The sequence below is a fragment of the Aedes aegypti genome, chromosome 3 (assembly GCF_002204515.2).
Source record: "Aedes aegypti strain LVP_AGWG chromosome 3, AaegL5.0 Primary Assembly, whole genome shotgun sequence".
NCBI lineage: Eukaryota > Metazoa > Arthropoda > Insecta > Diptera > Culicidae > Aedes > Aedes aegypti.
Genome location: NC_035109.1, coordinates 397,602,913 through 397,616,325, shown reverse-complemented (window position 1 = coordinate 397,616,325; position 13,413 = coordinate 397,602,913). Strand labels below are relative to the sequence as shown.

Genomic DNA, 13,413 nt, shown 5'->3' with positions numbered 1-13,413 from the left:
ACCCGTCAAAATAGTCTGTTAACGGGACTGAAAAATAGAAGTGGTTCAAACAAGCAGGTTTATTTCGGAAAAGGTTTAATCATTTGTATGGAGTGTTTTATTAAAATTAATAAATAACATAAGAAACTTTGAAGCGACACATAAGTAAAATGTCATTGCTATAAGATTATGTTGTGTTCAGAGAGGCGTTTTGAAGGTTTAAATAAGAGATGGATTTTCGTTGTGCATTATCGCTAATAATTTTACAAATTCATTCAAAAACGCCTTTAATGAAGTGAATTAATACAATTGCATGACTGATAACTAAAAGGCTTCAATGGTGGAAGCAGGAATATTTCGAATATCAGCAAGTTGAAAAGCAAAGCAAGACAGAGGATGAATCGGTAGCACGTAGCTATCTATAATATAACTTATTTATTTAATACAGATGTCAATTCACTTGGTTGCACTTTTTCTTCGCATTTTTAAGTGTCACACCTTCAAAGGGAACTGTTCGATTTGGTGTCAATAGCGCAATAAAATTGCGATAATCGGTCTGGACAAAGCGAAATGAAACTACGAATCGTTAAAAGATATTTGATGATACAAAACATTGTAAATTTGCGACCTATAAGAAGTAAATGCTGTGAGTTGCTTTTCTAGTGACCCATATGTTGGGATAGTGAAAGGCAAGGAATACATACATGAGTTTATAAGTAAATGCATCAGGATACAGTTGAGTTATTAATCATTTGGAAAAGTTACAAAAGGCGTGCTTAGAACATGGAGGACTGCAGAACTGACATTAATTTGCCTTTTGAATAACTATGTTTCGAATGTTATCGAAAAATAAATGAAAAAAAAAAATAGTTGGTGGATGCGAAAAACTTTCCAGATGAAGTTTGAGATTTGAGTTTAATTTCAGAAACCCTCAAGAGCTGCGGCTCAGTTTGATGTGCTGTTTCGCAATTTGTTTGGATGTCAGAGAAGATTATTTTCACAGTTAGTTACGTTCTATCTGAATTGAATTAGAGTCTAACTTGTTGTCGGAAGAAGTGTGTGCAAATACAACTGCAACCGTACTAGAATATATAAAAAACTAAAATACAAAACATACAAACATTTTATAAATACATGCAACCATCTTATAAGTTTTATTAATGCTTGGTAAAAGCCAGGTAAACTAGATTTGGCATCTTGAGAAAAAACGAGATGTGGTGCTCTGCAATATTGTAAATGGCTACATTCAATTGTTACGTTTGACAATGCTATGAACCTTGTCACGTAAGTGTATACATTAGACCTATTCATATTTTCAAAAATGTCAGGAAACTCCCCAGTCAACCAATACTTTGATTTTTCATTGCACAATGAACTTCTGGCCAAAATTTCACTCAATTTAGAGTAAATTTAGTTGTGCTTCAATTCAATTATGTGTTTTTAGGCTATTTTCAAGTTTTAAAAAATCATAACTACCGAACGAAACATTTAAATGTATCGGAAATACCTCCACATAGTAGTTTATTTAATTCTACGAACTTTTGCCGAACACGATTTTATAATTGGAGCAAGTTTTAACATAGTTTGGTTGAGGTTTGTATCTCGAGGTTCTTGAAAATCTCATTTTTCGGGAAGTGTTTTCACTGAAAAGCTTGCCTGCATGAAAATTTCGGATTTTTAATTTCCAGACATGAAGACTATGCATATCTAAAAGTCAATCCCGTTCAAAGTTACCATTTACTTTAGGAAAGTAAATTGTAAAAAATAGGTAATTATGAAGCACATTTGTAAATCCACTGTGGGTGAGCCAAGAGCACCACCGTGAGCTTCAAAGAATACAAAAAATGAACACGTTAGGGGGACACGGGAGACCGTGTTATTTTCCCTATCTTTCGTCTCACTCTAACAATAATCATCAAAACTTTGTTTAAGCAAATCTCGAGTTTTAGTGAACCGATGAAGCTGAAAATTTATCGGGTTGTGCACTACATATATAGAATCATAGTGATACATTTTCGCATCGATATATGGAGTGGTTCTTGAGATTTGCTTCTTGAAATGGATAGGGTGATTATGATGACGTCCCGTGCGGCCTTAGCACTGCCTTTTCTCAGTCGATGATGATGATTGTTTTCAAATCGTTCTAAATGATCAGTGAAATGCGATCAAAACAATCATCACTCGGAAAGAAAAAGCAATGCTTACTTGTTCAATTCATTCGTTTTCGGTACATGCGTCACGCATAATTTAACTATCATCAGGTTGCGATGCGGTGTTCGAACTTTGGGCATTTATTGTAATTTATTGCCTCAAGCAACATGTAAGGTAATGATGGTCAATGAATTCATGAATGTATTATGTTTGAGTCCCGTTGACTAGGGCCTGAAAAAATAATGCCAATGGGTGTTTTATACACCATGTATATTGAGAAAACTGTAATTTCTGGGTACTGTGGAGAACAAATTTGGATCAAACAATGCTAAAACTCAATTTAATCTTATTAGCGTGTTCGACAAACTTTAACAGAATAGAATTAGCTTTCAAATAGTGGTAATTGCAAGTGGTTTTGATTTTCCACATGCTTGTTATGATTTTTCAAACCTTGAAATAAGCCCAAAACATATTTCCAACATGAAGCATACTAAAATCTTTATCAAATGAGCTGAAAATTTAACCAGACATTGTTCTTGGCATGAGAATTCCGAATATTGCTTGACCGGTAAATTTTCGGACATTTTTTTAAATATGAACAGGTCTAGTATACACCTTGACACACAAGTTAAGAGCAATAATAATTGAGTGTTTTATGGTTAGAGTGTTGAGTGACAGGCGGATGATAACTGCCGAGTTCCGGGGCATCCGGAACAGAGTTGTGTGTGCTCGAGAACCGGAACAGTAGGATACCACAGTAGACATTGCTGATTCCTTCATTTCTCTTAATGAAGACTATGACTGAAAAGGAAAGTTATCGCCCATCTCGGTGCGTGGGATATTTTTTTTTGTGCAAGAAATGGTCAAGAAAATCATTTCTTTTCTATCGCAGTACGCAATTGAGAAGAAATGTCATTTCAAATGGAGCCTAATATAGAAAATTGTCCATTTCTGTCAAAAATTTGTTTAGGTTTTATGAGCAAAACAGCATACCTAGCTTAAATTATTGATACATTTGTTCAATATCTAAAAAGGATCAATATATCTCTTCAATACTTTTCATTAGTCATATTTTGTTGATGTAAAAAACGAGTGGCAATTGCAGAACATATTTAAAGCATTCCTCAATAAATTCCTTCTATAAGCTAAGTAGACTGTTTCGTTCGAGAAAAGTTAAGAAATTCCTTGATTGAATGGGTCAAGAAATTTCGCATCGAGATGGGCTATTACTTTTCTTATCAACAGCAAAGCAACCTTTATTTTTTAAGAATTAGAGGAGTATTAGTACAAAAAGTGTTAAAGTGAAATGACATTGTCTTAAAAAAGTTGATGTTTTGTTTTCTTGAAATAGTCAAATAGACCAAAAGAAGATTTCAGAGGATCTTACCAAGATGTCTTCTAGAAGTTTCATTTAAAAAATGACAAAGAAGAATTAAATAGCAGATGTTGTCAATCAATAATATCAATGTTATGAAAAATTCTGTACAAACTCAAACGCTTATCAGTTAGTTTAGAGTATTGTTTTGGAGAAACAAAACAAAATTCCTGTGGTTGCTAAATATATCCTATTCCATTGTTTCTCTTTCTTGATTGAATTTCGATGTTAAAAAAATCTCCGTCAATCCATTTCGGGGTTCTGTGATAATTGCGCACAGGATAGAACCAAAATTTTCTTTCAGATTCTATGCAAATCTGACCTAAGGTTCTGTGAAAGCATTATAAACTAGTACCAAAAAATTCTGCCTAAAAATCTGTCTGGAACCGGCCAAATATTCTAATATGATATGGTTCATTCATTATAAGTCTGTCCAAGATTCTTTTGTGGAAATTATGTGCCGAATTGTGTGAGAATCCTACATGCCTACATCATAATGGGACCAGCCATAGATATGGTTGAATATATATAATATATTCAATGTAAGAATATGAAAATTGACATGACAATTCTTTTCCTACGAGTAATGTATGTTCCTATGAAATTCAAATCTTTCACTGCAAGCATTAACGTGTCGGTGTCTTTAATAGCTTTCACAGATTGATCCTCTATATTAAATCTTAAAATACTGCAAAAATGCCACACATTTCCATATTAAATTTTTTCAAATTGTTCCATCAGCGTCACTCCATGCCAGCTATTTGTATTCAACAATCCTTTCAGCAACCGGACTTATAATTATGCCAGAAAGTTTCCACTTTTCTCTTATTTCCCTTTCAAATTAGCACACTCTGTGAGATTGAGCTCTGTGTGAATGCAACCGTCGTCGTCGACTTCATCGTCTTCATCGTCAGTCGTCCGTAGTTCTTTCTGGTCGTTCATCATTTTCGACTCCGGAAGGACAACCGGAAGGAAGTCGAAGTCTGTGCTGTCTCTTTAGCTACCCAATCAGTCAGTCACTACTGGCAGGGTTGGCAAATGATACGAGACCTTAATACAGTGACCAAGTTGAACCCCTCCGTTGAACATTTGGAAGTGAATGGGATGGGTTCGAAAGAATTCACCGGATGCACAGTTTCAAAGTCGTACAAAGAATTCTTTTGGTGATGAGTTAATCATTCGAGGTTTCATCGGTGTCGTTTATGGCTTTGTATTCGCCAGTAGCGAGACTATGTGATGTCCAGGCAAATTAATTTAGTGGCTGATGAAACTGCATACCATTCCAGTACGCTGCAACCGTTTACCTCTCACACAACACCTGTCCGTCCTCGATGAGGGAAGGTGTCTCATTTCCATTTCACACTATTTCGCAATCCGGTGTGCAAATTTTCCACAATGACGTCCTCTCAGATGCTGTGTCCGTTTCGTTAGCATAATTCTCTAACTTTTCTCCAATGAATGATGAAGCACAGTCGAGTGGCTACGAATCGGGGGATTCTTGCAAATCACGGTACGCTTTGGGGCTGTTGCAGTTTTCTCCGGTTGTGCTGCGGGAGGTTTCATGATTCGTTTCAGTGTTGATGTCGTTACCCGAATAAAAAAAAATCGGAACTATTGAATACCTTTCAGTATTATGGTTTTTAATCTTTGAACGTTCAATTTTTATCTAGCACGAGCCCTATATTACAAGTTCAGTTTTGGAAGCAAAAGGAGAAATCTTCCATTTTTGTAGGAATGAAGGAAAAATATCCAAAAATGTTTGCCTTCTACTACAGATGCCACGCAGGCTTCGTCCTTTGGCGGAGAGGTAACCTGAAGTAACTCAGGTAATTCAGATATGAACATATTTTATAAAACTGGCCCCCAAATGCTGCCTTCAGGAACACCAGCTCTTACAGGAAGTCTTTCAAACTTGGAGTTCTGAAAATTAGTCTGAAGTGTACGAATTGACAGATAACTTTGAATTATTCCAAAAACGTATGTTGGAAAATCAAAGTTTTCAATTGTACAATCAAGCGTTCATGCCAAATACTGTCGATTGCTTTTTCAATGTCTATAACATCATAAGCAGTAGAGTAGCTTTCAGATTTTTTAGAACGAATCAAATTTGTTATTCGTAGAAGCTGATGAGAGGTCGAATATCCATGTCGGAATCCGAACTGTTCATTGACTAAAATTGAATTTTCGTTGATGTGAACCATCATTCTGATTTTACTGATGGAATGAAGCAAACCTATTGGGCGATATCGAGAAGCTTCTGAAGGATTTTTGACCGGTTTTAACATTGGTACAACCTTGGAATTTTCCATTTGTCAGGAAAACAAGCCAACTAAAATCATTTGTTAAATATATCAACCAAGAATGATAAGCTACTCTCTGGAAGTTTTTGGTGTGGATGAAAAAAAAATCCATCATCAGGGGCTTTAATATTTTTGAATCATTGATTAGTGTATCTCATTTTTTCCAAATCAGTCTCCAAGGAATTTTCGAAATCCCGTGGCACTTCTAACATAACAATTCATGGACACTTCAATGATCAATCCTTCAGCATAAATTTTCACTCAGGTACCGAGCCACATTCGTTAGTTGCATAAATGAATGAACGAAGGAATGAATGAGCAAATGAGCGAGCACACACACCAAAAGTGAAGAATAGACGGCTACAAAGCACAAAACGTATTCTTCGAGCACGAGCTGGCTACTTGGTGGGTGATGCGTCTTTTCTAGAACACCCTCAGCTCGGAGAAAGAAAAAAAGAATTGAAAAATCAAGAGGGAAAAGTCCACGGAAGCTGCCAACGGAAAAATGCTTTTCCTGTTTTGGAACCGTTTCCCACGACTTGAAGCCCCACGCGTCAAGGCTGTGCCGGACTTGACGAGGCCCGAGGAAGTGCTTTTCTTCCGTCTTCATTTGAATTTGGTTCATCGTCGCCGTCGTTGTCGTCTCCAACGGTTGCAGCAGTCGACACTTTTTTTCCTACTTCAGATTCCCCCTCGGGCCAAAATGGAACGAAGGAAACCCTTTTTTCGCAGTTCCTTTTTTGTTGCCTCCTGCAGATTCCTTCGTGTGGCCAAACGAGGTGGCAAGAATGCTGTAGGAAAAATCCTGAAGAAATTAATTATGCAATTTTTTATTCGAATTAATAAAAGTGGAATTGTCATGGATTTGCGAGAATCTGGGATTAAATTTCCTTTCGTTGAGTTGCGACTGCTGAGGGCTTTAGTTGCCGTTTGCAGTGCAAGATGATGACGATGAAAATTTGCTGGAAGTCAGTATTCAGGCTAGTTAATCGGATTCTGCCGAAGCCAACTGTTGGGTGAGAATGAAAATGTGGTCGTTTTCTTGAAATTGAAAAGGTGTGTTGCATGGGATTCACATTTAGAGCATTATACGAACGTTTCAATTAAGGAATCGTCTTTCGTTTGGAAACGAAAATATTAAAACAAAAAACGGAAAAATTGAATCACTATCGATTTTACGTAGATGATAAACGCTCCAAAGAACAATTCCGAAACCGCAGTAAATGATCCGTTAAGCAAAAATCCCGGTTACATTTGTTTTGACATGGTTTTCGCATTTCACGAGTCACCAAGCGGGGTGCGAAATTCGTAACCTTTTTTATATGCGAATAAAGATGACTTCCGTGGGAGAGAGGGGAACGAATAAATCATTGATTTTATGTCTGATCTACATTTAAAATGTGACCTTTTTTGTCGACGTTAAAAAGGCAACCTCAGTGTTTTTGTTTCTTCCTCGAGGGCAGAATTAGGGATATGTTTTAGAGTTAAATTTGCTTATAACGGAATATTCTTCTTCTTCTTGGCATTAACGTTCTCACTGGGACAGAGCCGGCTACTCAGCTTAGTGTTCTTATGAGCACTTCCACAGTTATTAACTGAGAGCTTTCTTTGCCTATGTTGCCATTTTCGCATTCGTATATCGTGTGGCAGGTACGATGATACTCTATGCCCAGGGAAGTCAAAGAAATTTCCAATACGAAAAGATCGTGGACCGACTGGGAATCGAACCCAGACGCCTTCAGCATGGTTTTGCTTTGTAGCCGTGGACTTACCACTTGGCTAAGGAAGGCCCCTAATAATGGAATACACATCTGAATAACAAAATATGTTTTTTTTTTCTTTTAAAATAAATAAGATTCATCAACACCAATCAATGACCTCTAACAAATATACTGCCGTTATATACATAAATGTCCCTTGTTCCAAAATATGAAACCGAGAAAAACGCGATTAAAGATTTTCGCACATTTATGCTCCGTATTGGTGAAGGTTATCACTAATTTGAATGATTTCTTCATAATAATATGAGACAATATGTATTCTTTATAGTCAATAATTCGGGAGTTTTGAAAGGCACATGATTTTACCATTGTACTCACTAAAAGATTCAGAAATAACATGGTACCTACTAAGAATGATGTGGAAAATGTCTGGAAGACTTCTTTTAGTCAAATTAAAACTAAGAGCAGTTTGCACTGAGTACAAGCACCATCTGAAAAGCATACTCGAAAGCAAATGTGCAGTTTCAAGGCAAGACTATGTATTCCAAGAAAACCTTATAGAAAATTTACTGGGACTCCAGATTGAATATCCAACAGATTTAATGCGTATATTTCTTGCAATCGTTCTGTTTGAATTTCAAACAATGTTCCTTAAAATTTTTATTATATTTTAGAAGATAGAAGTTGATATATTTTGGTTGATTTTTATCTTCAAAAACTTCATGATAAAAAACATGCAATGCCTTGTGAAACGTTTTCTATAGTTTCCTAAAAAGAAGATGTCTTTATTTGTAGAGAAATTTGAATGAATTAATAATGGTAATACTGTAAGGATTAGGTGCTGAAAGCCTAAAGTAATCTATTGAGTTTCTATTTTCAAGAGTACCGTTAGATTATTAATGACATTTTGAAGAAAACAATGCGAAATTTATAAGGCATATCTGTCTGAAAAATTTCACTTCGAATTTGAGTTATTGTCGAATAAAAAAATGTTTTTTATATTACATTTCTTCAGAACACATCCGGGTACGGGACGTTTTGCATTAAAAACGTTTGGCATAAGGACATTTCACATAATTTTTTGGGTGGACGTTTCGCATAATATCTATAGAACTATAAAAGTTTGAGCATGAATCGCTCGTATAGTTCCTGGTTATAGTTCCTGCAATGAACCTGCACATAGTTTCTCTAACTCTAACTGAAATACCTCCATAAATTCGTATAAAATATCCTTCATCAATATGTTCCTTAAATATTTTAAGGATGAGCTAATTGATGTTCACGAGATAATTGGGAAACATTTTCAGGTATTTAAGACCTTCAAACTAATTTTAACACATAATCCGTTTTAAAAACTCTTACAAGCACAATGACTACAGAATCATCTATGAATTGAAAGAATCAGCTGGGAATTCCTACAAATACTCCATAAGAAATTTATTTCTCTATTTTTTTGTATTCTTACAAATAAAAAAAATATTGTATTTGAACTCTTAACATCTTCTTTCTGTTTGAAAAGGAAAGTGAAGTATGTTTTGTTATTCACTTAGTTTTTTCATTTATATTTGGATAATTATCCAAATTGTGAAAGTCACACATATAGATTACACCAGAAAATTCGTCACAAATGTTGTTAAAAACTCATATGGAACCCATAAATCTCCTTGTTAATCACAAAATATTTTGTTTATCTCCGAAATTCTGCAAATCTTCAAATGTTTACTACATTTTTCATAGAAGGTCTTGCGGCTGTCGATGAACTATGAGATCATTTTGTTTTTGTTTTTGTTACCCACCCCCTCTCCGCTCGAGATGTTTTGTTTACACATATAAGTTAAATTCGCATGGATCACGTTCATAGAACAGATCTTGACCTCAACCCATAGATTACGTGGTCATCTTGGTCATTTTTGGATGGTATTACACATATTTCTCAGATAAAAGGCTCACTATCATGAGCCAACTCTTGACACGGAAAGCTTGTCAACGTAACTACTCTGTCATGTTTCATCCCGGCAAATGTATTACAAATAGTATCACAATTATGTCACAAATAACTGGAATCGACTGAAAGTGACAAATTTTGATATAATTAAGTCATGGGATATAACACAATCGGCTATATTTATGTTTATTCTGAAACATAGGGAGTTATAATTTTGTTATAATTATAACATATTTTGTTTAAATCTAATTTAATTATCAATATGTATATAACGTGGCGGTATTCCAAGGAAAAAAAATAAGAAAAAATGGTGCAAATGAAATTTCTCTTGTGATATACAGTATTGGACAATATACATTTGCAAATTTTTCGGATTTCTTACATAATGGTCAACTTTAGACGGGTAAATATGAGTTATTTATGGACCGAATTGAATAAAATTTTTGCAGCACGTCAGACATAACTTGAATTTCATTATATATTTTAGTGTGATATTTGCAATCACGAGCCTAGTGTTAGTAGTGTCTAGTGTTAGTAGTGACCAATACTACAATATCTAGCCGTTCAAGACCAGGACGTTAGACAACAATTTGTCATTTCGATAGTGTTGTTCACACATATGGCCCTCTGTTAAAACAAATTTTCAACTTTTATTCATTTCTCTCGTCGCTCGCTTGCGATTCTATTGATATTGTCATTTAATTACTTTCGTTACTCCCTTTCACTCTGAGTATAGGTATTGCATTCACCTTGAAGGCTCTTTGGGCACATCAGGAGTTAATCGTCAATGTTAACTTCCTTTTCCCGATCAGCCTAGATAGCCGTGTAGTGTCGGTAGCGGTTGTTTCAATTGGCTAAGAATTGACACTACGGACTGCCTGTTCCGGTGGTAAAAGTCCACCTAATAGGTGACCCCTAATTCATGTGGCTTTTAGCTTACCGTGCCTAAGAATGAATGGTTAGGGGGGTCTAAATAAAACCTAACCGCAAACGGAGCCTGTGGAGTATCAGGGCGCCCTCTACAGTATTATGCCCTTCCTGTGCTACCCGGAGCAATGGTGTAGGTGACCTTGTGTTTCTCCGAGATAATCGGCTGACCTTCTTCAGTCTCAAGCCTGAGGCTAAATAAGGATGGGATAATTAATACGTTGTAACTTAGTTAAATTTTCACCTCTATGGTTTCCCATTATGCGTATTACACAGTGTAGTCAGTGCTTTTCGCCATTGGCGACTTTTAAGAGATACCGATATGTTTTTTTCGCTACTGGTCTTTTTCGTTCTGAGATTGCGAAAAGCTTAATACTGCCTAGTTTGGGTAGTGGCTACGGTTAGGATAGCTTTGTTAGACCAATCTTCAGCATAAAATATCAGCAATGATCAATCTTTGTAGACTCATGCAAATGCTACAGCTCAAATGGCGCTTGTTCAAAAACCTTACTTTTGTGAACTTTTATCTAGGTAACCTTGTGGACCCAGTTTTTGCTACTTTCAGAAACATGAAATGGCAAACTCGCGTGCCATGCCTCGTGTATGCGTGCTCGTTAATAACGGTATCGTTGCTACACTCATTTCTGAGTTAACAACCAGAGATGTATGTGCTGTCACAATTGATATTTCTGTTGGTGATCTCAATAGGAAATACGTCTTTCGTTATGAGGTGTATTTACTACATGATGAACCATCCCAATGGATGATTTCAAACGAGTTGTTCACTGCCTATGAAAAGGCTTTCTGCTTCGTGTGGGCAGTGATGTTGATACTCATCACATCATCTGGAGCAGATCAGCTATCAATTTGAGAAACTCCAGTCTGATAAAATGCTTAAGTAGTTTAAATCTTGGATTGCTTATTTTAGGGAATCGCCCAACCTTCATGGTATCTGCTAGAGAAGAAGTGTTAGACATGATACTCTGCTCGAACAGAATCACTCACAAGTTGACGAATTGGCATGTATCAGATGATGAATCATTATCTGATCATCGCTACATACACTGGGAATTGGTTGTGACCAAATTATACATCATTTCCAAAACATGGCTTTCGCGAACCCCCGACCTGTTATCGGTTCGCTCTGCATGTACTACAACAAGCGAACTGACAAGGCGTTGGGGGGCCGTGAAAACCAAGTTTGGGAAACGAGAAATATATTAGCCCCTTGTTCAAAACGAAGCCATGAGAACGTTTTTGTATAACATAATTAAATTACTACCGAAAAGCTAAACATAACATATAATTTGCAATTGGATTAGATGGACAAATTGATGTGAAGATTTGCGAAAAAGTTACACGTCTTCTTAGTGAGAATCGAACTCACGACTCCCTGATCTCTAGTTAGGGCGCGTTACCCCTACGCCATGAGAGGACTCATGAACGCAGAAGTTAACCTGAATTTAATTCCAGCTCAATATTCACGTGGTCCTTTTCCGCAAAGTGCACCACTTTCGGAAGAATTAGATGCCCATCCAAACACAACGCTTTCTATATATATCCAATGCCTAGCCCGAGAGCGCATTGTTTTTTAGGTATAGGAATAGCACACTACACTAGTCAGCAACTGCGCTGGCTGAGGTTTCTATTGTGTGGGCTTCCAATGGGTCGCGACGTTCTCAAACGACCGGTTACGGAACATGAGTCCGTTGCTCGATAAATACTTGTTTTTAATTATGAATCGTGGTTTACGGCCAACCAGCCGAGTGGAAGTTTAACAACTACCGAAAAGCTAAACATTACATATACATGTCTTTTTAATCCAATTGCAAATTCGTTCGGTTATAGTGAAAATGTCGTTGCTTAATTAAATCATGGCCCTGAAGCCAAATATGAAGACCGAACTCTTAGAATTATTCTCAATTTACTTATATCTAATTGGAAGCTCATTTCGCCATTGGGCATCAACTTGAGCGAGGATCGATTGGAATGTAATGCTGGAGCACAACGCCCAAAAATTCACAATTCACTATTTCATTACCTTATCTATTTTTGGATCTGATGCTACACTGTCTCTTTGCGCTCTCTCCTTTTCGCAGGTAGATCGAAGAGCACGCAGGGATGCTTTCTCAGTCCAAGGGAGGTCCATTTGTTAATGGCCGTTGGTCGATTGCCATGTTAATCCGGGTACAGTTGATCATTTGCTCAGAGAAGGGTCAGACTTACGTTTTTTTTGTTGTGAGGGCTGGGAATCAAACCCATGACCATCCGCTTATAAAGCGAACGTGTAGCCAACTACGCCAAATTGCCCCCCATCCGAACTCTTAGAAGTAATTTACTTTTTAAGTTATTTGAAATATATATATCAAGGAAATTCTGCATTCTTAACTTTAGTTCGTTAATGTTACTTAATTGAATAAACTTATGAAAGATTTGACAACGGAATCGCTTTCGGCAATGTCTTTTAGGTAAATTCCGCATTTCCCTTGCTCATATCATTTGCAGAACTCATGTGAGACATGAATCTTCGGTAGTGTTATCCATAATGATAAAAATCATTGATTCAAAATGTTGACAAATTTACGAATGAAATAGTTTATGGGAAATAGTTCTCAGAAATCTCGAAAAACCAAGAACTATTCCAGATTTTGGAAGAACTAATCAAGTTTTCAGCAGACTCATCAGAGTTGTCGGTTGAGGAACGGCAGAAGGACGATACAGACTGAAAAACTATTCGCTCTTTAAACGAGATTATGAAGATTGCTATCATTGCTAATTTTGTCGATGGTTTGATGCCACAAATGCATTTATTTTGAAGAAAATAAGAAAAGTACAAACTTTTATTACGAAACAGTGTCCTCCCCTCAGTGAAAATCCAAGTCACAAAAGCCTTCAAATTAATCAAAATCTTTTGTTCCTTGTTTTAACGACCATTCAGCTGACAAATTTTGCCAGAGAAACATCCTGCCGCATTGCTTTCACCGCTCGTTGGTCACCCAATCCAAACGGTGAGCT

The 13,413-nt window shown here is 36.5% G+C and overlaps 1 long non-coding RNA gene across 1 annotated transcript in view; it reads right to left on the bottom strand.

Moving 5' to 3' along the window:
- LOC110679649 overlaps nt 1–13,413 on the bottom strand; it is a 396,178-nt gene that overhangs the window by 381,095 nt on the left and 1,670 nt on the right. The window lies entirely within an intron of this gene.